The sequence below is a fragment of the Neophocaena asiaeorientalis genome, unplaced genomic scaffold, assembly GCF_003031525.2.
Source record: "Neophocaena asiaeorientalis asiaeorientalis breed wild unplaced genomic scaffold, Neophocaena_asiaeorientalis_V1.1 scaffold142, whole genome shotgun sequence".
In the NCBI taxonomy this organism is placed as follows: domain Eukaryota; kingdom Metazoa; phylum Chordata; class Mammalia; order Artiodactyla; family Phocoenidae; genus Neophocaena; species Neophocaena asiaeorientalis.
In genome coordinates, this window is record NW_020174563.1 from 5,117,397 (window position 1) to 5,144,522 (window position 27,126).

General features: G+C 39.1%; 1 protein-coding gene and 1 pseudogene across 2 annotated transcripts in view; one reads left to right on the top strand and one right to left on the bottom strand.

Annotated features, from left to right (window-relative positions):
• The window catches only part of YES1 (YES proto-oncogene 1, Src family tyrosine kinase), a 78,042-nt gene that overhangs the window by 50,791 nt on the left and 125 nt on the right, over nt 1-27,126 (bottom strand). Inside the window, exon 1 of one of the 2 annotated variants that reach the window (XM_024757917.1) lies at nt 23,314-23,373. The exons of the other annotated variant lie outside the window; for it this stretch is intronic. The gene's annotated coding sequence lies outside the window, so the exon portion shown is untranslated. Of the gene's footprint in view, nt 1-23,313; nt 23,374-27,126 lie in introns of those variants that run through there. 2 annotated transcript variants of the gene reach the window in all.
• On the top strand, nt 13,926-14,022 carry LOC112408334 (uncharacterized; annotated as a pseudogene).

Below are 27,126 nucleotides of genomic sequence, written 5' to 3' on the forward strand. Positions count from 1 at the left end.
TATATATTTTTTTTTTTTTTTGCGGTAAGCGGTCCTCTCACTGTTGTGGCCTCTCCCGTTGCGGAGCGCAGGCTCAGTGGCCATGGCTCACAGGCCCAACCGCTCCGTGGCATGTGGGATCTTCCCGGACTGGGGCACGAACCCGTGTCCCCTGCATCAGCAGGTGGACTCTCAACCACTGCGCCACCAGGGAAGCCCCTAATTCTATATATTTTGTCATACATATAGCCGAAACTTTTCTTGTAATTCTAAATGTTCATAAGACACTTACTAAATATAACTTCTAATTTCTTCTTGTAATAAAGTTTTTACTTTTTTCTTTTTAATTGCAAATTTCCTACATGCTCACCATATTAAAATTTAAATAATAGATGTATACAAAGTTAAAAGGTGTTGGATGCACTAACTTATTTAATCCAGACAATATCCATTGAAGATACGTCCGTAATATTACCCCTGTTTTACAAATGAGGAAACTAAGGCCTGAGAGGTTAAGTAACTTGGCTCTATATCACAAAAAGGTCAGAAGTTGAGCGTGAACTCAGAACATCTTGTCTCAGCGTTTTCTATTTCTATTTCTACCACAACAAATTATCCATTGATAACTTCTATTCAAATTACCTATTTCTATAACTGCCTTAACAAATTATCATAAACGTAGTGGCTTTAATCGACACAAATTTATTATCTTACAGTCCAGAAGTCTAGCTGGGCTGCTTTCCCTTCCACAAAATCTAAGAATTGGTTTTCTCGTTCCTTCCAGCTTCTAAGGGCTGCTGCACTCCTTGGCTCAATGACTACCTTCTTCATCTTCAAAGCCAGCAGCATTGCCTCTCTCTGGCCTTGCTTCTGCCATTTACACTTCTTTTGACTCTTCTGGCTTCCTCTTCCACTCTTAAATCCCCCTGTTCTTACATTGGGCCCACGGCCCCCCTGAATAATCCAAGCCCCTCTAAATAATCTAGGCTAACCTCCGTAATTTTTTTTTTTTTTTTTTTTTCGGTACGCGGGCCTCCCATTCCCAGACCAGGGCACAAACCCGTGTCCCCTGCATCGGCAGGCGGACTCTCAACCACTGCACCATCAGGGAAGCCCTAACCTCCATATTTTAAAACCAGTTTATTAGCAACCTTAATTCTGCCTGCAACTGTACAGTAATTCCCCTTGGCCGTGTTAACCTAACGCATTCACAGGTTCTGGGAATTAGGACATGGATCTCTCCGTGGAGTCATAATTCTGCCTGCCACTGTGCCCATACTTGTAATCAATATATTCTCAAAATAACACTGATCTGGGGGCTTCCCTGGTGATGCAGTGGTTAAGAATCCACCTGACGGGCTTCCCTGGTGGCGCAGTTGGTGAGAGTCCGCCTGCCAATGCAGGGGACACGGGTTCGTGCTCCAGTCCGGGAAGATCCCACATGCCACGGAGCGGCTAGGCCTGTGAGCCATGGCCACTGAGCCTGCGCGTCCGGAGCCTGTGCTCCACAACGGGAAAGGCCACAACAGTGAGAGGCCCGCGTACAAAGAAGAGTAAAAACTGTATAATCACTATTAGTACTTGACTAATAAATACTTCAGTATTACAAAAAAAAAAAAAAGAATCCACCTGACAATGCAGGGGACAAGGGTTCGAGCCCTGGTCTGGGAAGATCTCATGTGCCGCGGAGCAACTAAGCCTGTGCGCTACAACTACTGAGCCCGTGTGCCACAACTACTGAAGGCTGCTCAGCTAGAGCCCGTGCTCCGCAACAAGAGAAGCCACTGCAATGAGAAGCCTGCGCACTGCAACGAAGAGTAGCCCCCACTCGCCATAACCAGAGAAAGCCCACGCACAGCAACGAAGACCCAACACAGCCAAAAAAAAAAAAAAATCACACTAGTCTGTTAGGGTTCAGAGTTTATTATGATTTAAAGCTAATTCTGTACTAAGCAACATAACTTTGCTAAATTAGGAGAATGGTTTAATTTAACCAAGTAGAACAAAGTAGTTGAATCAATCAAATGAACAACTCATTCATTTAACTAGGTTTTAAAGGGAAATAAGCCAGTAAGAGTACCACCTTCCTCTTCCCTTACAAAGGGAAGTAAGTACTAGCCTTGGAGGAAGAAATAAGAACGGGCAGAGCTGGCCTGGCTCTAAGTGGCTGGAGGAGAGAGAAGCACTGTAAAAGGTCCGAGTCCTGGTAACAGGGCTGTGGTTGGCATTACGAGCAGCCTGTCTGGATGACACTCTGGACCCAACTGTTCTTTCAGTGTCCCCTGAATGGGAATTCGTTAGGAAGCTGGTCTCAGCATAGCAATTACCAAAATCACAAGGACTCAAAGACGGGAGACTAAGTGGGTGGGTGACTTCCTTGACAGCACAACACCAACAGCATAACACCAAACACGGAGGTGTTTTCCTTTTTTCCCCTCTATGGAGTGAGAGGGAGGGGTGCTTAATATAGGAGTACTGAATTTGGGTGACACATGCAGGAGAGCTAAGGAAATCTGAAATAGGACCTTTGTCTCTTGTGGTTAGCCCAGAAGATATTCTGCAACATACACTACTTATAAAAATGTCATCATTAATAAATCCTCATTATCATGGATTCCATATTTGCAAAATAGCCTGCTTGTTAAGATTTATTTGTAACTCCCAAACCAATGATAATTTATGGTGTTTTAGCAGACACTTGCAGACACGAGCAGAGCTATGAAAAATGAGTTGCGAGATCCACACGTACCCAGCTCAGGGCAAGCAAGGCTCTCATACTGTAAACTAGTGTCCTTTCCACGGTCTATCTAGTGCCACTTTCTTTTCTTTTTTCTTTTTGTGTTTTTGTTGGTGATGTTACTGTTTAAAATAGTATCCCAGGTGTTGCTGCTGAAGCGCTGTCCTCTCTCTAAACACAAGGCTGTGGTGCACCTTATAGAGAAAATGTGTGCTGGATAAGCTTCATTCAGACACGAGTTATAGTGCTATTTGTTAGTTCAGTGTTACTGAATCAACAATACACATTAAATAAGGTGTGTTTTTAGTAGTTTTCTCCCTACTTGTTGAGCCTTCTAGGGCAGACTTAAGATGTATTACTGGAAGGAATCTTAGTTCTTTCAGGAGAGCTCAAAAAGAAGGCTAGATAACTGTAAACTTAGTGAAATCTAATTGTATTTCTCTGTTTTGCTAGATAAACTATTTGCCTCCTCCAAAAGAAAATATAAATAAGGTGTGTTTTTAAATAGAAGCACACATAAAACATATTATACATTTATCAGCTGACAAAACGTTGTAATCAGAGGCTCACAGGGGCCTAACCTTGTATTTCCTCTAGGAGCAATGGTTCAGTATTCACTAAATCAGTGTTCAAGGTGACTTTCTAGAACATAACTACTGCAAATAATGTAAACTGACTATATAAATACTTTGATAGAAAAGACATCCATAAGCGAGTCAAAAGTTGTGCTTTTGGAAAACTGATTACATACTGCTAAATTTCCCTCTAATAAATTTTTTAAAGGAAAAATCTAAAATGCTGTACTTTTAAAATGTATAGCTTTTTGTTCTGCTTTAAAATTATATCTTTAAATGTACTAAAGCCCTCCAACAATTTCTTTGCCACTTTTGCATTTTTAAGTGAATTAAAATTCATTCAATTGAACTGTTACATTATATTGTTTTGCTCCAAATAGAGAAGTATTGAATTTGCTAGGCATGTATTTAGTCATCAATTACTAAAACAAAAATCAATAATTTAGCAAATCAAGAGCAAGTAGTTAAGACATTCTTCTTTGTATATCTAATACTGTGCACACCCACTACATTTCAAAACGTTTTTCTGAATAAATGAATGAGCAAAAGTAATATACACAAGGTAATATACCAAAAAGTAGTCTGATTAAGCATGTAGGGTAAAATAACTAATGAATTTAATCATAACCTAGTAATAAATATATTTCTCTTAATTAGATGACAATGATTTCAAAAGGAGCTAACACTTACTGAACAGTTAGTGTGTTATAGCCACTGTGCTTACCACTTAAAATGAATTATCTCATTTAATTCTCAAAACACTCTGAAAAACAATTACTGTTACTTTCCTCATTTACAGATGCAGAACCTGATACACGGAGGATTAAGTAACTTGTCCAAGGTCACATGGCAAGTGAGACAGTAAGACTCCAGACCTCCAGTGGTCTACCACTGTCAAACTGAACATCTTTAAAGCTTCAAGTTGTATAAATGGGTCTCTATTTTCAATTTTTCCATACCACCTGCGTGATAAGGGTCTGAGGTACTTATTACAAATGAAGATTCCTGGCTCTCAGTCCAGATTTACTGAATTCGATTTCTGGAAGTAGAACTCAGGAGGCTACACATTAACAGACATCCCAGGTGATGAGCAGGCACTCATTTTTAAGTAATGATGAGAGCCACCATTTTTAAGTATATGATTGACCCCTTATTCCTATGCTCCAAGCATACCTATTTACTATAACCAGAAAGCACCCTGCTTTGTCCATCTTCTCTGTGTCTGTTCCTATTACCAGCTTCCTATGGAATGTCCATTTTATTTATCCTTCAAAACCTTCTCAAATCTTACCTTCACCTGGCGTCTCCTGAATGGGCCTTTCTCTTGATCTGCCATTGTACTTTAAGACTCCAATACAATATTTCTCTCAGGTTATCTAAAGAAGTGGAATACTTAATTGATAGAAAGGAGAGTTTCCTTTTTACCTCCTAAAAAGCCTTATTAATATGGTGCCTTGCCTGGAGTAGATGTAAATTTTTTTTAAGTTTGTTGAATTGAATTACAGATTCTTTTCCCCATCAATGTTTAGGACTTGACCCAAAAGATAAATATTAGTCAACAAATTAATGTTTGAATCTGGCTTCTTTAACCAAAGGGAATGGAGATAAAAAGACTGTAGTACACAAAAAAAAAATCACCCTAAGTAAAAATAAATTTAGGGCTTCCCTGGTGGCACAGTGGTTAAGAATCCACCTGCCAATGCAGGGGACACAGGTTGGAGCCCTGGTCTGGGAAGATCCCACATGTCGTGAAGCAACTAAGTCCATGCACTACAACTACTAAGCCTGCACTCTAGAGCCCACGAGCCACAACTACTGAAGCCCGCATGCCTAGAGCCTGTGCTCCGCAACAAGAGAAGCCACCGCAATGAGAAGCCCAGGCACTACAACGAGGAGTAGCCCCCGCTCACCATAACTACTAAGTTCACCGCTCACCACAACTACTAAGTTCACCACTCACCGCAACTACTAAGCCTGCACTCTAGAGCCCACGAGCCACAACTACTGAAGCCCGCACGCCTAGAGCCTGTGCTCAGCAACAAAGACCCACCGCAGCCAAGAATAAATAAAAATAAACTTAATCCATAATAATTAACAAGATTAATTTACTAGTTATCTACATCTCCTTTAATCTGTGAAAACTGATAATGCTTATGACCTCAACAACTGCTCTAGCCTCAAAATGTCAGTATAAGGTAGGTGACAAGAAAACAGCAGCTATATGAGAAAGGTAAAATGCATGTTGACCATTTCCAGACATTTCTGACATCATCTTATCAATTCAAGGTGGCAACAACAATTGATAATATCGGTTTTCTGCATTATTATTTAGCAACTGCTATTACTCCACTTAGAAATAGGTAGGAATGTTATAGACACGAGTAAATGAAAACTTATAGGAAAATAAGATTTGGTACTTATCAAATTTTTATATAGTCAAGCTCCAAGGACCATATCTATATCATAAAATCAAACAGATCTACATGACATATTTTCTGAAGGACTTCATCCATTTACATTTGAATTTCCAAAGAATATCAATTTGCCTGCTTTGGCTCTTGGGAGTAAAAAATTAATGTGGAAGTAGTGTGAATGGTTTTATCATAGTCCAATGGAGCTGTCACATTAAAAGGAGACATGAAGTTTTTGGCCTCTCACCTTCCGAGATGGCCCACACACTGTCTATGGAGTGTGTATCTCCCTGATTAAACCTCCTTTCATTTAAAAAAAAAAAAAAAGGGGGAGACATGAAATTTTTAATCAAAGAAGAGTTGATGTTTTCTTTCTTTCTACTTTCATATTACATGAGAAGCCTTTTACCCTAGGCTATAAACGATCACAGTCTTTAGTTCCTTAGCATGACCTAAGAATCAAAGCCAGAACCTTGGTACAATATTTCTGAACTGTTCCTTATTTCTGTGCTATACTATTTCAATCCTGAAGTCATTTTTAAAAACATGTATGTAATAACTATGTGAATATATGTCAACATTTAAAACATCTTATTAAAAAGTTAAAAGACTGCATTTGATTTTTACGGTTTATCATATAAAGGAGTGCAAGTTTCCAACAAGAGCCACAAAAACTGTATTAGAATTGGTTAAGATTTTTTGCAATACTGATACTATTTTGTGCTCTTACCAGAAGATTACAGTAGTATTAGCAGTATTTGCTTGCTTAGAGCAAGTATATAAAAAAGGTGGGTTGTATTATTATGGCCCACATTTTATAGTATTATTTATTTGAGGAATGGGTATTTAAAATTCCATGAGACAAGTTACCTATACATGCATAAACTATTTCTGACTGGAAACAATTTTCTCCTATTTATCATTTTTGAGTATTGACAACAGAATACTATATGCTATAAAACCTAAAGAAATGGCACACGAGTGTTTTTTCAAGTTTTCCTAAATAACATGAATACATAAGATTTTTCATGATCCAATACTCTTGTGTCAAGGAGGAAATGCAAACTGAAATTATAAAATAAAAAGAATAACAACTTCCTACCACATCAATGAGCTATAGCAAAGGTTGTATTCAGAGCAAAATTCATAGTCTTACACACCTATTACTAAAAAGAAATTAATACAAATAAAATTTAGGGAAAAAAAACAAAGAAACTCAAAAAGAGGATTTTAACTTGTAAATCATACTGAGATTTCTTTTCCTGTTGTTTCTAATTAATTTTTCTTTTAATTTTCTTTTATTTCATTATTATAATGGAAAAACTTCCAATGTGATTTACAAATAAAAATCAATGAAATAGATAAATCACTAGATTTAATCTTAATCAAGAAATGAAAAGGGCGAGTACACAGTTTTAGGTGTGAAAAGAATGCTAGAGCAACAGAAGATTTGAAAAAACTATAAACGGGAACTTTAAAAAAGTTTTAACAATCAGATGAAAAGGATGACTATCTAAGCAAATGGAAGTTAATAAAATTAACTCAGTTAAAAGACAGGAGACCTAAATAAATCAATAAGCATGAAAGGGGTTTAAACCTTGTCAAAAATTCCATCAAAAATTATTAAATATTTTATGGGTAAATTATCTGACACCTGTCAAGAATAAACTAGTTCTATGCTCTTTAATCTCTTCCAAAACATACAGAAAAAAGTTTCCTTATTTTTTTACTGACAGCCGAATCCTGACAGTTGGTTTGGGGTCTCTACAGAGCCAAGAAGTGGGGAAACAAGGGAAAGATCTAGTGAAGAGTTCCTAAGTCGGGGAATCTTCGCACTCTCTTGGACTGCTAGCAAATATTAGTCCCTAGCAAATTAAGAGTTTTTCTGAGGAAACAACAGCACTGAAAAGCCCTTAAAATACCACAGACACCAAGGACCAGCAGCAGCATGCTCTTCTAGCCCACCGCCAGATATTTGATCACTGACTTAGTATTGTTTTTTAGTTTTTTAGGGTTTTTTTTTGCAGGCTTAGAGAATTTTTATTGAGAGTCTCGGACAGCCTGGAAAATGCAGTGCAAATAATATATATTTTCTACTTTTTAATCTCAAAATATATCTAATTTGTCTTTTGATTTTTCTAACCTTTTGATATAGATTTTTCCTAAGAGAGAAGTCCACGCCACCTGTCTTTTAGGGATGCAATTTTCTTGGTTGTAATATTTTTTCAACAGACATTCTGGATAATCAAGAAACCTCCTTCCCAATCACTACCTACGTTACTCAAAAACTCTCCATATTCATTTATTCATTCAAAAATTACTTACTGAGAACCTAAGAAGTGGAGATATAGTAGTGAACAAAAGTCCCAGCCCTCATGCAGTTTGCACTCATATTGGGAATAGTTAACAGACAACATTAGGCACTTACTATGTGCCAAGCACTGTTCTAAGTACTCTTGCACACATTAACCTACTCAATCTTTAAAACAACCCTGTGAGTTAAAGGCTTTTTCTTTTTACTTTTCCTTTAAAGGTGAGAAAACTGAGGCATAGAGATTATGTAACTTGATCCAAATCAAAGATAACTCCCAGGCAGCCTGGATCTAGAGCAATGCTATCCAACAAAAATATGATGTGAGTCACATATATAACTTTAAATATTCTAGTAGCCGCATTAAAAAAGGTGAAAAATAGGGGAATTCCCTGGAGGTCCAGCGGTTGGGACTCCGCGCTTTCACTGCAGAGGACCGGGGTTCGATCCCTGGTGGGGGAACAAGGATCCCACAAGCTGCATAGCAGGAAAAAAAAAAAAAGGCGAAAAATAAACAGGTGAGATTAACTTTAATAATATCTTACTTAACCTAATATATCCAAAAGATTATAATTTCAACATGTATCAACCAAAAAAGTTGAATTATTTTACATTCTTTTTATCATATTAAGTCTTCAAAATCTGGATGTATTTCACACTTACAGCACATTTCAACTGCTCTACTGTCCCATGTGGCCAGGAGCTACTTGACACATTGTGATTAACAATAAGGAATATGTATTTGGTTTTCCTCCCTATCCCTAGCCCAGAGCTCCTAAAACCCTTGGAATTTCCTGACAGATAAGAGCAATAAAGGTGAAGGAACACCTTTTGTTATTCACAAGTCCCTGAGTTTGTGTTAGTGGTAACTAGTAGAAAGCCCCTAGGGTGAACCCACCAGTGGATTGAGTGGCTGGAACTTTCAGCCCCACCACACACTCCCACCTCAGGGGAGGGAAGAGGAGCTGGAGCTTGAACTAAACACCAACAGTCAATGGTTTAATCAGTGAAGCCTCTGTAAAGAGGCCTCCATAAAAATCCTAACTGAAGGGGTTCAGAGACCTTCCAGGTGCTGAAGAGACCTGGAGGTTCTGGGAGGGTGGCTTACCTGGAAGCCCCACACCCCTTCCCACATACGTTACCCTGTGCATCTCTTCGATCGCCTGTTCCGAGTTGTATCCTTTTATAATAAACCAGTAACCAAGTAAACTTTTCTTGAGTTGTTAGCCATTACAGCAAATTATCAAACCCAAGGAGGTGTCATGGGAAATCCCAATTTACAGCAGTTGGACAGAAGTTGTGGGTAACGTGTAGACTCACTATTTGCAACCTTGGTATTCTCATAAGTAATGAAATAGAGATAAAGAGATAGGAAGTTTTAGGTGAACTCCTAAGGCATAATTATGTTTTAGGTATGTCTATTTAAAACTAGATTCTCCAAGGACTTCCCTGGTGGCCCCGTGGTTAAGACTCCACACTTCCAACGCAGGGGGCCCGGGTTCCATCCCTGGTCAGGGAACTAAGATCCCACATGCCACGTGGCGTGGCCAAAAATGAAAAAAATAAATAAAAATTGCAAGTAAAAATAGTTTCTCCAGACTTTTGGTAACTTGAAACTTTAAAGTTTTGCTAAATTAAGTTAAATGATGGGAATTCATTGAATATCCAGGTCATTTCAAATAAGATAAAATACTGAAACATTAACTGCTAAACAAGTCTATCTACTTTTGTCTTCTTACGAGAGAAAAACTAAAGACGTCTGGGTTTATTAGACACATCCTGTACCACGCTGAGGAAAGAAACTATGTTATGAGAAACTAACATAATATTGTAAATCAACTATACTTCAATTAAAAAAATTATGCTCTGAGGAAATGTATGTTTCTAGAGGTTATAGAATATGTTCATAAAATTTGCCAATGGGGAAATAGTGGTACGACAAACAATCCACAATTACTTACTTCTTAGTTTCCATCAGAAGTTAAGGTTTTTAAGAATTGAGAATTTTAATTAATGTAATTAAAACTAAAAATTAATATGGAAAACATCTTTGTATGCAAGGAAAAAGAAGGTATAAGGAATGGAAATGCATTTTGTTAAGGGAAAGAAAGTAGGGGACAAATTAATATGGATACAGAAAGTTGCAGAAGATTTGCAAGAGAAAATAAAGAATCCATAGAAAGGAATTCTATGGGACTTCCCTGGTGGCAAAGTGGTTAAGAACCCACCTGCCAATGCAGGGAACACGGGTTTGATCCCTGGTCCGGGAAGATCCCACATGCCGTGGAGCAACTAAGTCGTGTGCCACAACTACTGAAGCCCACATGCTCTAGGGCCCATGTGCTGCAACTACTGAGCCTGTGTGCTGCAACTACTGAAGCCCACGCGCCACAAGAGAAGCCACCACAATGAGAAGCCCGCACACCACAACGAAGAGTAGCTCCCACTCGCCGCAACAAGAGAAAGCCTGCATGCAGCAACGAAGACCCAACGCAGACAAAAATTAAATCAAAAAAAAAAAAAAAAAAAGGAATTCTATGTGTGGTCAGGATTAAGATCAGGATGAATTTAATTGAGTCAATGAATTTTAAGATTAAAGGTAATATGGTACAAAACTTGAATATGTTTTCTTTGTTAAGAAAAATTTTTTTGTGGGGAATACTGAGCTGCTAACTTTCTTTACCTTTTAAGTAATTTGTTCTAACTCTATATATTTGCTTTTGAAATCTTTTATTGTCACTTTGTTAAGTGAATAAGTATTGTTTCATGGTGACCTATGATCTATTTGACCAAGTGTTTTGAAAGTTGGTATGCAACATTTCCATTCCCCAAATTGAGACAAGAATACACCCTGTTTCAACAAGAAGTAGCCAGAGCAGCTGTCGCCCCATTCCCTGAAAGATTTGGGGAAAGTTAAAACAGGAGTGGGGACTGAAACCAAATCCCCCTAAAACCAAGTTCCATTACAAAGTTTATGGTTAATATGTCTATCCAAAACTTTATCCCCTTTCTTGTCCCCTCTGACCTCAATGCCATGCTAACTGAACACTAATCAACCAGAGTCAGATGCCTAAAGCTGCTGATGCAGATATCATCAGTAATATACAAACTCAGGTCATTTCTCCAGGGCAAGATGAGCTAACAGACCCCCAAGCCATGGACCACCTGGCTGGGAGAATCATAAACCAGAAACATAAACTCCCAAAACTATGACTGAAAAATGTCACAAGACCATGCCTCTTTGTGACACATGGTCACAAGACCATGCCTCTTTGTTCTTCCCCTTTAAGAATATCCCTAACTCAATGACCAAGTTGGAGTGGGCCTGAGGCTTGTCTCCCACTCCCCTGCATGGCACCCTGTAACAAATCCTTACTTTGCTACAAACTCCTGCTGTCAGAGTTTGGCTTTCTGCACTGCAGACACACAAGCCCTCTGCTCAGTTTCAGAGCCTGGGACATCTTACACCAAGAAAATTAAGTAATACTCAAAACATGATGTGGATATATCAAAAGTGTACAGGAACCATCTTGAAGAGGCTCTTGCTGGCTAAATACAGGATGAATTTGAGCATCAAAATGAATGACACTAATAGATTATAACCTGTTGACTAAAAAGAAAATCCAAAAATCACTCTGATATAAATGAGTGAGAAGGGAAGATTTTCTTTCAGAATCCCAACTAATAAACATAGAAGGAATTACACAGAAAAGTATTACTTTGCAGCCATCATTTCAATAATCAATTCAGGCAAGACTCATTCATGGAGTCTAAAACTATTTTCCTACATATCACTTATTAATGAAAAAGAGAAAAATGCTAACTTTACAGTGGAGAAACCTGACAGATATCACCTTACCTAAGCAGAATTAATACTGCTAATAATGGGACTAACAAGGTGTGCCTCCTGATGGGCTATACCAGGAACGACACAATACCCCTGATATATCAGTAGTATTCCTGCCCTAATTCATAATCTAAATCTAATCACGAGAAAGCACAAATCCTCAATAAGGTACCCTGTACAAAACAAGCATTCTGACTTTTCAAAAATATCAACATCATGAAAGATAAAGGCTAAAGAACTATTCAGATTAAAGGAGACTAAAGAGCCATAACTAGATGCAGTGGGTTACATTCTGGATTTTTGTTATAAAGAACACTATTAGGACAACTAGAAAAATTTTGATTATGGACTGCGACATTAACTCCTTAGGGCTGCTGTTTAAAAATAAGTAAATATGGGCTTCCCTGGTGGCACAGTGGTTAAGAATCCACCTGCCAATGCAGGGGACACGGGTTCAAGCCCTGGTCCGGGAAGATCCCACATGCCGCAGAGCAACTAAGCCCGTGCGCCACAACTACTGAGCCTGCGCTCTAGAGCTCGCGAGCCACAACTACTAAGCCCACGTGCCACAACTACTGAAGCCCGCACGCCTAGAGCCCGTGCTCTGCAACAAGAGAAGCCACTGCAATGAGAAGCCAGCGCACGGCAATGAAGAGTAGCCCCCGCTCGCCGCAACTAGAGAAAGCCCGCACGCAGCAACGAAGACCCAACACAGCCAAAATAAATAAATAAATAAATTTATTAAAAATAAATAAATAAATATTTTTAAAAAGGCTTAAAACAACAGAAATGTATTCTCTCACAGTAATGGAGGCCAGAAGTCCAAAATCAAGGTGCCAGCGGGACCACGCTCCCTCTGAAACTCTGGATAGAATCTTTCTTGCCTCCTGCTAACTTCTGGTTGTGGCTGGCAATCCTTGGGACTCCTTGGCTTGCAGCTGTGTCGCTCCCATCTCTGCCTCTATTGTCACATGGCATTTTCCTCTTCTTATCAGTACACCAGTCATACTGGATTAGGGCCCACCCTAATTCAGTATGACTTCATTTTAACTTGATTACATCTGCAAAGACCCTATTTCCAAATAAGGTCACATTCACAGATACTGGGGATTAGAACTTTTGGGGGAAACACAATTCAACCTACAACAATTGTCTATTAGATAACTGTGTCATAGTGATGTTAAAATTCCTGAATTCGATTGACTGTACTGTCGGTGTATAAGAAAATGTCCCTGATTTAGAAAATGTACACCGAAGTAATTAAGGGTGATGAGAATGATGTCTGCAACTAACTTTCAAGGTGGGGATGTGGGGAGGATACCCACACACATATACAAGAAAGGAATGACAAAATCAAATGTGGCAAAACGTTAGCAACTCTTCTGTAACTTTGAAATTGTTTCCAAATAACAAGTTTTTCTAAAACCACACATGAAATAATACCTATGAATAAGCTTAACAACAAATGTTCAGAGTCTATATTAAAAAAATAAAACTGTGGGATATAAAGAACCTTAATAAATGAAACAAACCATTTATTTTTAGATAATAAGATCCATTATTATAAAGGTGTCCATTCTTCCCTAAATAAATCTAAATAATTAACATTATCTAGATCAAAAGCACAATGTTCATATGGAAAAGCAAATGTATAAGAATAGCTGAGAATTTTTTTTTTTTTTGGCGTTACGCGGGCCTCTCACTGTTGTGGCCTCTCCCCTTGTGGAGCACAGGCTCCAGACACGCAGGCTCAGTGGCCATGGCTCACGGGCCTAGCCGCTCCGCGGCATCTCGGATCTTCCCGGACCAGGACACAAACCTGGGTCCCCTGCATCGGCAGGCGGACTCTCAACCACTGCGCCACCAGGGAAGCCCGAGAAATTTTTAAAAAAAGAAAAATGAGGAAATTTGTCCCACTAGTAATCACAACCTCATGGTTAAGAGTATAGGCTCTGGAGTCAGAGTTGGTGACAGTCCTAGCTTGTGACCCGAATAAATATAACTTCTCAAAACCTACTTCTTCACCTGTAAAAATAAAGATATTGAAAATACTTAACTCAATTGCTTGCTTTGGCAGCACATAAACTAAAATTTGAACGATACAGAGATTAGCATGGCCCCTGTGCAAGGACAGGCACATTTGTGAAGTGTTCCATATTTAAAGAAAGAAAATCCTTTCATTAAATAAGATGGCTACCGGTCAGAACATTTAAGCCAGATTTTCAAAAGAAAAAAGAATACCTAACTCTGGGTTTTGTGAGAAATGAATCAGTAAAATATGTTAAAGTATTTACCACTGTGACTGGTACACAGGTAATACTCGATACGCATTAGCTGCTGCTCCTGCTGTTGTTACCAGGGTCATGATCATCCTCATGATCAAGCTATGTGGTACTGGCCTAGGAATAAACAAGTAAATATCGGGAAAACAAAGAGTGCCCCAAAACAAGCCTGAGAGTAAAAGAATTTGTAAATGCTAAATGTGGCATTTTGAATCTGTGGTAAAAGGAGAGATTTAGATTTAATAAACAGCATTGGTGAGCTCTATCATCTGAGGAAAGAAAAAAGGAATTGGATCCTTATCTTACAACATATATAAGTTTCAGAGTAAACAGCTAAATTATTTGTAACATAAAACAAAACAAAAACCTATAAATAGAATTTTTTAAATTATTGTCAACTGTGGAAAGTATTCTTAGAACACAAAATTCAGAAGTTACAAAAGGAAAATTACTTGTAATACTTTAAGATAAAAGAAAAACATTAAACAAAATAAAGACAAGCAGAGATATGAAGTGTTTGCAACATAAAGGATTAATATCCATTGTACACGAAGAATCTGTAAAAGTCTTTAAGAAAAAGACAACCCAAGAGCAAGATTGGCAACGGTTATGAGCATGCACAGAAAAATGCACAGTAGACTTCAACTGAAAAAGCAAATAAAAATAACTCTGAGATATCTTTGTTCATATATATAATAAAAATAAAACAATGTTCACAGATATTACGGGATAAACACACATGCTTATCCCATACTCCAGTTTAATTTTCCTTAAAAAAAAAAATCCAGAAATACATAAAAAGAGCTTTAAACCTGTTAATATCCCTGACTCTGAATATCAAAAAGATAAAGCAAAGTCTATAGTGCCATTAGAAGACTTAATTACAGAAAGGGGAAAATAAAACAGACCAAAAAATAAATAAATTGGAAAAGGAATCACTGACCCTTGCTGTTAGAAGGAAACTAAGCTTTATCAGGTCCGACCACTCACCAACACAGGAAAATACCACTGACAGATGATCTAGAGCCAGTATTTACTCAGACTACAAAGAGGTGGTTCAACAATCCAAGAAAGCACTGCTGGACAACTAACTGTTAAGAATTACTTCTCTGTAACATTCCAATTGTTTATAAATGGTAACTGTTTAATAAACTGTTACAGAATCTTGTCCAGATTCAAAGGCAACTTTCAGTTGTCTGCATTTATTAAAATTCACCTTTTAAGGCATCATTTAATCATTTTTCTTTCTTTTTGAGATGTCTGTCTCTATGATTTCTTTTTTTTTTTTTTAATTTTGTTTTTATTTTTGGCTGCGTTGGGTCTTCGTTGCTGCACGCAGGCTTTGTCTGGTTGTGGCAAGCAGGGACTACTCTTCGTTGTGGTGCACGTGCTTCTCACTGCTTCTCTTTGTTGCAGAGCACGGGCTCTAGGCGTGCGAGCTTCAGTAGTTGCAGTACATGGGGTCAATAGCTGTGGCTCGCAGGCTCTAGAGCGCAGCTCAGTAGTTGTGGCGCACAGGCTTAGCTGCTCCGTGGCATGTGGGATCTTCCCAGACCAGGGATCAAACCTGTGTTCCCTGCACTGGTAGGCAGATTCTTAACCACTGTGTCACCAGGGAAGTCCACCATGATTTCTTTCTATTATCGGTGGGGTCCTGGGAATATCAGAAATGTCTTTTAGAACCTTCAGATGGAATTCTTCTGGACCTAGAAGCCTGAAATCAGTCAAAGCTAGATACCCTCTTACTATCTACTATCTAGTTTCTTATACTTTTTTTCTAGCTTTTCCATTAAAGAGCATCCTTTTGTTCCAGAAGTTAGGAGATTAAAAAGAAGACGTGCTAGTTGTTTCTTATGATCTATCATTTCGACTTTCTGAAGTTGTGATCTGTGGCTTTTTTCTTACTGCTGGCTGTGATTATCTCGAAGAATCGTCTACATTGTCATTAGTTTTTCCCTCTTCTAAGCATCAATCATCCTAAAAATCCTATTCATCCTCTGACAACCTAAGAGGTTCTTGACTCTCTCTTCTACTTGACCTTTATTACGAGTTCGTTCTATTCATTAAAAAAAAAAAAATCAAAAACTAAGCCCCAGTAGGAGTGGCTTAAGGGGGTGGGGGGAAGGGGAAGTGTGAGGTGAGACTGGGGAAAGGGAGGTTTAGCTCCATCATAATTCCCACCTGCCACTATTCCCCACCAAATTCTTTGATACGGCTAATTACTGTCTTTTCTCAATCACTAAAAGTGCTATCTAAATGTATTTAGATAAAAGCCCCATTCTACTCTGACCCCCTTCCCTACCAGGGTGCTTCTCAAACTTTTCATATAAAAAAGTCTGGGAAATTCATTCCTTTAGGTGGTATATTGCCCACTAGAATCTTAAACCATCACCGTTAGTTTGCTCCTGTACTAATATTGTTGCCCGAATTAAGAAAATACCATCTGTGCCCACACCTTTCAAATAAATATTCTAATCATGTTTATACAACTAAATAGTGTATTTCCATATACCTAACTCATTCAACTACTAGGTTACTTCCTGTTCCCTTCTGTGGCAGAGACAGCTACGTTTCCACTAAAAATGCCTTCTCCCCTTCTATGGTGTAAAGTTGTCACTGGAAGGTAGCTGCCCTGCCAAGGACTATTTGTCTCAGTTCTACCAGATACAAGCATATGACTCAATCAGTGTATGGGGAACCGATGTGTGCTAGAGTTTTTAAGAAGCATGGCTGCTAGAGATATAGTTAGAGACTATGATATAAAGAAAAGAAACCCATTTATTCTTACTTCTCCTTAACATTTACAAGTCACTGCTAAATCAAATCTCAGTTTCTTCATCAGACTCAAGTAGAGTGTTTATCTGAATTCATCCTGAGCATTAATGCCATTGTTTAGCACTGGGCCTGCCACTCCAAGGAGTCTTGAGGTTACTTACTGCATGAGTTTTCAGTGAGAAGCTGGCTGCTGACACTCCTTTCTCCTATGCCCATGGCAAGCAAATATTGCCAGCAAACTGCTGTACTTGCCCATATTTTAAAACTATTTAATACGTGCCTACTATGTGCTGTTGTTCTAGATACTTGGGATAACTTCAGTAAACAAAATAAAGATCCTACCCTCGTGGAGCTTACCTAGTGGAAGCCATTCTAAGCTCATAGAGTTGGCACAACAGGGTATTTTATATATTTATTTTTTGGCTGCGCTGCATGGCATGCGGGATTCTAGTTCCCCCAACCAGGGATGGAACCCGTGCTCCCTGCAGTGGGAGTGTGGACTCTTCACCACTGGACCACTGGGGAGTCCCTGGCACAACAGTTTAAACCTATCTGCTAATCCTTATGTAGACTCAATAAACACAGGCAGTGATGGAACTGTTGGCAGTGATGTGTGGAGTTGTACTGCGGATATTCTATGTAGGATAATAATGCAACAAAATCAAGCTGTATTCCCATAGAAAACAATGCTCCAGCTTATAAGAGAGGACAAAGGGTACATTCTTAGATACAACGGAAGAAATAAAAGGAAGCCAAAGAAGAAAAGGCTTCTAAGGTGGTGAAGGAAATCACTGTCAATGGAACTTGACACAGTAGCAAAAGAGTAGCAAACAAAATTTCCATTTAGAGCTTTAGATGAGACTCTTCATGCAGAGAGTGAGGAATTCATTGAACAATAAGATTTCAAGGAACAAGCCAGGGCTTCCCTGGTGGTGCAGTGGTTAAGAATCCACCTGCCAATGCGGGGGACAAGGGTTTGAGCCCTGGTCCGGGAAGATCCCACATGCCACGGAGCAACTAGGCCCGTGCGCCACAACTACTGAAGCCCGCGCGCCTAGAGTCCGTGCTCTGCAACAAGAGAAGCCACCACAATGAGAAGCCTGCGCACCGCAACGGAGTCCCCCGCTGGCCGCAACCAGAGGAAAGCCCACGCGCAGCAACGAAGACCCAACACAGCCAAAAAAATAAAATAATAAAAATTTTAAATAAATAAAAGAACAAGCCAATGTGGAAGAATTCTACTGGATTTCCTTAAGAAGGAAGTGCAGCTTTCAATGTTGGTAAGTCTGTACCAAGGTGCAGGAAACCACCATCCTACTGACAGAGCAAATCAGAAAGTGTGCTCTCTTTCTGCAGCATGTGCCTGAAACATGATGGAGGACAATTTAGACAATACAGAGCTTCCATCTATTTCTACTAACTCATCGAGGAATAAATCATATACTTAGGAGAAAAGAAGGCAATACTGCACAGTAGAAGGAAAACTGATTTGACCATAAACTATATATATGTATATAAATATGTATGGGGGGAGGCTGACTATATACAGACAGACTATATATATACTTTACAAACCCAAACTTACAAATGAACCACATTTACTCCAGTTGAGTTAGAGTAATAACCCACTTCTGCATGCTCCTTTGCTCCTTTGATGAATGTTTTTCTTTTTGGCCACGCCACACAGCTTGTGGGAGCCTTGTGGGATCTTGGTTCCCCAACCAGGGATTGAACCCAGGCCCTCCACAGTGAAAGCGTGGACTGGACTGCCAGGGAATTCCCTCATGAATTAAATTTAGATAGGAAAAAAACTTGATTGGAAAAACATGCAAACACTGTCTCTGTAATGTGGGCTGTAGCTACAGTTTAGTTAGTGTAATAACCCAATTTTTTAGCTCATATAATAGTTGACCTCAACACCCATTATGAAATATGCACCACAAAGCTAATTCCATTAAAAAGAAAAGTGTAAGTGTTGAAAATTCTCAACCCGATACAAATGTACAGTTTAAGGAAGAAGGAAAAAGATAAAAAATCGCCCTTTCCATCATTGCTCCTTATCCCTAAGGAAGGTGTCTTATAGGAAACAGCCTTGCTGTCAGTTATTCAGTCACATCAACGAGCCATGTGACCTTAGCAAATTACATATACTTACTGGTCCTCAGTTTCTTTGTGTGTAGTAAAAGCCTATCTTATGCATGATTCCTCTGTGGTTTTGGAATGCCTTTTCAAAGATTTAAGTTAAACGTGAAAATGTATATGAATGTATAGCAAAGCATCTGACATAAAACAGGCTTTCTTGGGACTTCCCTGGTGGTCCAGTGGTAAAAAATCCGCCTTCCAATGCAGGGGACGGGGTTCGATCCCTGGTCGGGGAACTAAGATCCCACAAGTTGCAGGGCAACTAAGTCCCCACACCACAACTACTGAGCTCGCGCGCCTCAACGAGAGAGCCCATGTGCTGCAAACCACAGAGCCCATGCGCTCTAAAGGCCACACGCCACAACTAGAGCGAAGCCCACGTGCCAAAACGAAGAGCCCGCGCCACAATGAAAGATCCTGCATGCCGCAACTAAGACCCGATGCAGCCAAAAAATTGTTTAAAAGAAAATAAATAAAATCTAAAAATAAAACAGGTTTTCTTCCGTCTTTACCCAATACCTAGCAGAAGGAGTGAATGGGTGGGAAAAAGAAAAAAGGACACAAAAAAGAAAATTATAAACTTCATACTACATCCACTTCTCGTTTCTCCTCTTCTACTCCCCTCATTTTTGTTTCTCATTCCCAATCTTTTGACCTGTTTCCATTTCTCACACTGGGTCAGGGTAGGAAGCAAGTTTCGCAGTGCCTAGCAAGCAGGTGGGAGGAACTAGGGAAGCTTCTGTCCTTAAATTAAGCTCAGAGTCCTAGCATCCTAATATGGAGCTCATAACTGATTTTTAAATAGTGAAAAGCAGGGAAGGTGAGGACTGGCAAAGCTACAGGTTATCCACTGTATAATCAGAGCATTTAGTAGGCCAAGTATTTCATTTGCTCAAAGAGCTCAGCAAATTTAAAAAAACACACAAAACTTAAAATCAATCAGAACATATTTACCACAGAAACACTGTTATATCTTTATGTTAGGTTTTTACAGGTAAACTCTAATGGGCTGCCCAGAAATCTAACCAAAAAGGCTAACCTTAAAAAAAGAACTTTTTCTGGGAAAAATATACTGATTTTCCACCTTATAGTTTTAGTTTCGTTTCTTTTCCTTCCTTCTCTTTCTTTCTACAAAATCTATTATGCAAACCTTAAAAAGCTAACCATTTTCAAATGCCCATGCTTATTTTGTTCTAAATGTTAACTACATGTGTTAAAGAAAAATATCCTAAACAATTAGTCTCCGGTTCTATCAATTAAAAAAGATGTTTTAATTAATGTCAGAGGCTCTTTTCCCGATACAATGCAGCAAAGCTGTCATCCAGTCATGACTACCTGTTAACTGACATCACAACTATGTGCTTCAATGAATCATTCAGTCCTTTTCTAACTTTACTGCAAAATAAATCTGAAATGTTTTTTTCAAAGCCTTGCTTTCAAATGTGTTTTCTTATAGTAAAACCTCTGTACAGGTGTTGTGGAGCCTGTGTATGTGAGTCACACGTATCTGTAATGGACTAACATCTAGAAAAACAAGTCTTCCTGCCTAGAGAACTGAATCGGTTTACTTGAGGCTAAATCTATGTAGTACAAAGGGATTTATTAAAGCTTCAGATGTATCACACCCTAACACCATCAAAAATCAGAGAAGTATTCTAATGGATTATCACACTAAAAAGATCAATCCAAAAAATTCATAACAGCCTCATAATTATAGCCAGTTCCACCGAACTGTGAATTCCTAGAAGGTAGCAGTCATGCTGCAATCATTTTTATAACATCAAAACTGACACAGTAAAAAAAAAAAAAAAAACTGACACAGTATTTGTTGCACCACAGGTTTAATAAATGTCCACTTAATGAACAGAATACACTTTATTTGCCTGAGAAAGTCCAGGGTCAAGTCTGTGGGTCAGTTTTTTACCCTAACTTTTACTTACCTGATACCTAATTGTATTTCAAATTCTAGACTCTAAAACATTTCCTTAAAATTTTATCAATATAAAAGCTTCAACTGCAGTAGAGCCACATATTTAAATAAGGCTGAAAGAATATTAGAAAACATCTGGCCCAACTGTACCCCTGTTTCAAATGGTGAAACTGAGGCCTATGAAGTTCAGTGAATTGACCAAGGCCACATAGCTCTTCACTGTCACAAGTGGAATTAAAATGCAGATGGTCTTCTACCTTTTAGTCTTGTCCTTATTACACCATGTTACCTTCTCTGCTCCTTTTCAAATGCCTGACTGCTGCTAATTAAAAAGTACCTATAATGTGAAAATACTAATTACGTCAGAACAAATGTAAGAAATCAATAAACTTGGGACTTCCCTGGTGGCACAGTGGCTGAGAATCCACCTGCCAATGCAGGGGACACGGATTCGAGCCCTGGTCTGGGAAGATCCCACATACCGCGGAGCAACTAAGCCCGTGCGCAGTAACTACTGAGCCTGCGCTCTAGAGCCCACGAGCCACAACTCCTGTGCCCTAGCGCTGCAACTACTGAAGCCCACGTGCCTGGAGCCCATGCTCCGCAACAAGAGAAGCCGGCGCACCACAACGAAGAGTAGCCCCCACTCTCCACAACTGGAGAAAGCCCGCGCAGCAATGAAGACCCAACACAGACAAAAAAAACAAAAAACAAATCAATAAACTTGCCATGAAACAGTTTTTAAGTATTAACTTATGAAGCAAAAGCCACCAATTTTCTCCACCCCACCCCAATTTCTACTTAACACTAAGAAACTAAAAGTTACATTAAAAAATTAGAGAAGTGACTAGCCTCTGTAATCAGTTTAAGAAAACCTAAGGTCTACATATATTGTTAGAACAGAGGCTGAAACCAGACAATCTTTAGGTTTCAGTGGTCAGTCTTTTCCTCCCAGTACTTCCTGCCTCCACCCCCACCAATAATTCAGCAGACATATCCTATGACCTATGCATTCTTTCACAGATTACATCAAGAAAACAAGGATTTTTTTCTTTTTCTCCTTGGAATATACGAATATTATCACAATTATAATATTGTCACTAATACCATGATAGGATACCCCCCAAAAAAAATTTTTTTTTTAATTTTTGGCGGCACTGCGTGGCACCAGGATCCCCGTTCTTCGACTAGAGATCGAACCTGCACCCCCTGCAATGGAAGCATGGAGTCTTAACCATTAGACCACCAGGGAAGTCCCCAAGATGTACTTTTTTTACAATCTAGGATCTTGGGCTTTCAACATTCACTAAAATAGTAAAAAAAACACTTATTTAAAATAAACCTTACTAGAAACTAGTATAACTTCAACTACAAAGAGTTTCCAGTTTATGTTAGAAATATCAAAATGACCTTTAAGTTCACATTTAAAGTTTCAACTTTTTAAACAGTTTTATAAAATCATTTTCTAGACCAAAACCTATGAGGGTTAAAGATCTAAAGAACTTGTTTTAACATCAGCTTCTGAAAAAGTACTAGGCTGCTTGTGTAAAATTTTACTACAGGTATACCTTAAAAACATGTTGTGTGTGGGGAAAGTCTGTATATATAAACTCATAAATATACACAGAACCACATCCCTGAATACAGCTCAAAAGGATTTATTCTATTAGGGAGTGTTCTCAAAGATTCATATAAAACAGTTCCTTGCCACAGCGAGTACTAGGTCAAGTATATCACAGTCATGGAAAGAAATAATTAGAATGCAAGGAGAAATGTGCTTTGATACCAGCGTTCTGTGGGAGCACAGAGAAGGGCGTCAACACACCAATGTCTTGTTAAGTATGTGCCACGATAACAATGTGTACTTGTTAATGTTCAAGTATACACAGTCTTCCGTACTTCTTCCTTCCTTCTGGTTACACCAGTTTGAGAGCTACTTCTCCCAATACTCTCTATTCCCCATCCCAAATTAGCCAAATCCTGAACCACTAAATTCCAAAGCCAGAACTATCAATAGGAATTGTCTAGATTTTCCAACGGTAGTGGTAAACGAGAGGACAAGATGCTGCTGCTCTTTGCTTGGCACACTGAGCAACATTTCAGAAGCAGCAAAATTTGCCTGCGGCCTCTTCCAGTCTGGGGCTTGCCATATAGAGCTGATGCTGTATCTGCGTTTGTTGATGTCCAACTTCTCACACCCCAGGAATAAAGAACAACAGGAAAAATAATCTAGGGTTCCTACTTGCAAAACTCCAGCAGTCACAGGGGATATACCATGTGCAGCTAGTTCTAGAAATAATCCCTTTTGAAGGTCTTCCACTTACTGGAAAGAAAGCAGGGAGTCCAAAGAACATATCAGCTCTGCCACCCGCCAAGCAACAGTAACAGCAGCAGCACTTCGAAGAGACACGGGTTAAAACAGCACAGAGTATATGGTATACGCTTCAGAGAACCTGAAATCACATATATATTCAAATTAGGGAAGCTGAAGGGCACTGCTGTCCCGGGTTAGGGGGCGGGGCGGGGGAGCAGAGGCATAGCTCAGCCCATCAGTAACCTCATTGTACATTATCCTGTACTCTGAAATTACAGGATTCCCTTTCTTTCCTGGAGTGAGCTTCAAGATCTTAAAGAATAACACCAGGTAAACCTAACCCAGACCAGGATGTGTTGCTATCAAGTCTGCTAGTTCCAAGACAACAGTGGCGCTGCTGCAGCCAACGATTCCTTGGCACACAGACACGTTAAAATGATCCTGGCAGCGGCACTGGCTCTTCTCTTTCACCCTCTGTTGTTACTCTAGCTCCTTTTGCTAAATCTGCCTCTGAGTATAGACAGGAGCTGGATGGTTCATAATCACCCAGCAGCTGTAGCTGAGCAATAGGCAGCCTAATTGCGGCGCCGGAGCAGCTGAGAGGAAGAAAAGAGAGACTGCATACCCTTCCATAGCCATACAAACCGCCGCACACACTACCAATCAGATACCAGGGTACCTTAACAGGAACAGATGATTTCCTTTAAAGAAAAGCACCTCACTAGAGGAACTTGTATTTGTATTACAGACCTGTTTAAACGTGAACTGAAGGTGACCTAAGCCATGTAGCGTTCTGAACAATGGAAGATCTTAACTAAAACTTCCTGTAAATATTCACACAACAAAGCCAGCACCACAAACATCACCTTTGTAACATAACTGAAAGTTCCTGTGATATAAGAACTTGGTACAGCCATGATCTCCTCTTCAGCTCTACATTACCACAATGCAAAGCAACCACACCAACAACTAACACAGCAAGCCATTACACAAAGCAAGTAAAGTAGCATAAGGCAGCGATTCACAGCATTTTGGAAACTCCAACACCATAATGTCATTTGAAACAAAACACCATTTCTTTAGGTGCTATACGGCACATCTCCATAAAGTCTGAGTAAATGAAAACTTATTTTATGCTGAGAATTTTAAGACATCCTTAAGAATATCAAATCGCAGGCTGAAATTACCAATCTAAAGAATTATTGTTCCAGAAAACTGAAAATGGATGAAAGACTTATTACCTTGATGCCATAGTTAAATTTTGCGTCTTAAACTGTCATGTTACCATAATCTTCTGAAAAATAGGGCATATTTTATATTTGATGATAGAACAGTGTTCCCTAGTTTAATAAACATATTTTGATTACCTACTATTTGTCATGTACAACATACAAAACTGAAGAGGATTTAAAGTTAGTTAAACCTGGTGTCTTTCCTCAACATATTAACACAATTAACATATGTTATTCACCTGTGAAACTAGTTACATACGCCAGCTGGTATTTCCCAGTTATGGTTTAATAGGTCTAATCCTGTTTGCAAAGGGCAGCCCAGCAGTATTCTAAAGTCAGTCACCAAATAGTAAGTCCTTTAGCGAAACACCTTATACACTGTAAAGTACATTACACACAGGCTTCTTTAAAAAGGAAACTTTAAAAGTTTCACATAAACTAAAACACAGACACAGAAATGCAATCATGGCTTAATGAACTATACCTTGAACTATACCACCATCAGGTTAAAGAACTTTGCCACCACTTAAGGAGCCAGGTTCCAATCACAGCCTCCTCCCTCCTCTTTTATATTTACTTTTACAGGAATCACTTCCTTGCAGGTTTTTAAAAAATACATAGTTTTACCCCCCGAGTTCGCATTCCTAGATACCAGACCTTAATACTGCTCTTTAAAAATTTTTGACATTAGGCTTTTTTTAATATAATGCTAGTAGAAACTAATAATAAATAACGTCTACGCTAAACAGACTCACTAAAGAGCTAAACATATTTATAAAGAAAAATTACATTAATAAATTATTTACTGCCTAAAAGGATGCAAATTTGAACTCTACATAAACAACTCTTAAAGCATGTGTCGCTAATATTTCATTCACACTGGGTCCTTGCTATCTTTTAGTTTATTCTTTTAACATTACATACCATGAAAGAGATTTATTTGCATAGATGTTGATTTTTCAGCTTGAGAATTCACTGATTTAAAAAAAAAAACTTGAACCATGTATTAATATTATACTTCAGCCATAAGACAAATTCCACCTATCCCAGAAGATAGGTCAAAGCTGTAATTTCACTTTCGGTTGAACAGAATGGAGTCAATTTTGTGGTTTATGAAGTCAGCAAAAATGTACTGCAAAATTAAAGCTATTATAACATTATGGTGGTTACAGCAGAGTACATGTTTTAAGAGCCCTTTTATACTTTATCCTGGAAACATGAATGTGAACTGTCTTGTATTTAGATTCAGATCAAAGTCTTTTTTTTCAAATTTAGGACCCAATGAATTGTCAACCAGCATTCAAAATCTCCATTGAGGTTTAGCTAATGTCCAAAAATTTAAATACAATTACACTTCCTTTTCTTAAAACATCAACTATGGCAGGGGTCTAATATATTAGTAAAGACAGAACAAAACATAAATAATGAAATATAACTTTCTTACAGAACAACAGATGAAAATCTTGTATGTGACACATACAAGGTCCTTGGCTTCTAATACAAGACACTCCTTCATTACCTGTCCATTCAAAATGTTTCCTGTCCACTGTGTGCCAACCATTGTGCTAGTTAATACATTAAATTTACCACACTTTGCCTTAAATGCCTATAGTCACATGTACCTATTTAGTAATATTTTCCTTAGTGTGTAATTTAACCACAGATAATTTAACAGGATGGTTTCAACACACTTAGAATTATCAAGTTAACTTTGCCACTGCAATCCTGCAGTTGCAATGCACGAGTATACCACCATCATACACATGTATATGTGAGATCATCTATGTGAACACACATTCCGGTGGGAACATATATACACATAATAAATGGCTTGAACATAAAGTTTGATTCCAGTGGAGACTCAGCTTTTCATTTCTCTAACAATTTATAAAGCGTCAGACCGTGTGTTATGCCGTGCCTGTTTTAATTAATGAAGCAAAAAATAATTCTACCAAATCCAAACCATGTTGGGTCCCACCCACTACAGAACAAAAATTAAAGCAGTCCCTACCCTACATCGGATTTGATTTTCTAAGAGCTTCTTAAAACAACGTTGCCCCATGCCCAATAAAGCAAAAGCTGGAAGCAATTATCAAGAAGAAAAACACATTAAAACAAAATTTTCTGTAACACATGTGGACAGAGAACCGAACCAAATGGGAGGCGGAGCGTCAAAACACTAAAAGTGCACGCTGAACAGCGTATTTCCCAACCCCCAACCCAAAACAAAGGAAAACTTTAACATGTTGCGGTTTTCAATCAAACCTAGCGCAGCGAGAGGCTAACCCGCTCGCCCCCCCCTCCCCCGCCCGCTCTCCCGGCACAGTTGCCATCCCGTGTCCGCCGACAGGCAGACCCCCGACCCCGGGGACGGGAAGGGGCCGCTGCTCCCGCCCCTTACTTCGGCCAAAAGAAACCTCGCCGGCCCCTCGCCGCCTTAGAGACGCGCGTGCGGGTGTCCCGGCGCTCCCAGGACCTTGGGTCGGACTTGGGCGGGACCGGGAAGGAATGGACTGGGCGGAGACCGAGGCAGAGGGCAAGCAGGTAGCGCCGGGAAGGACACACGCCCGTCGGGCGAGCCGGGCCGGGGG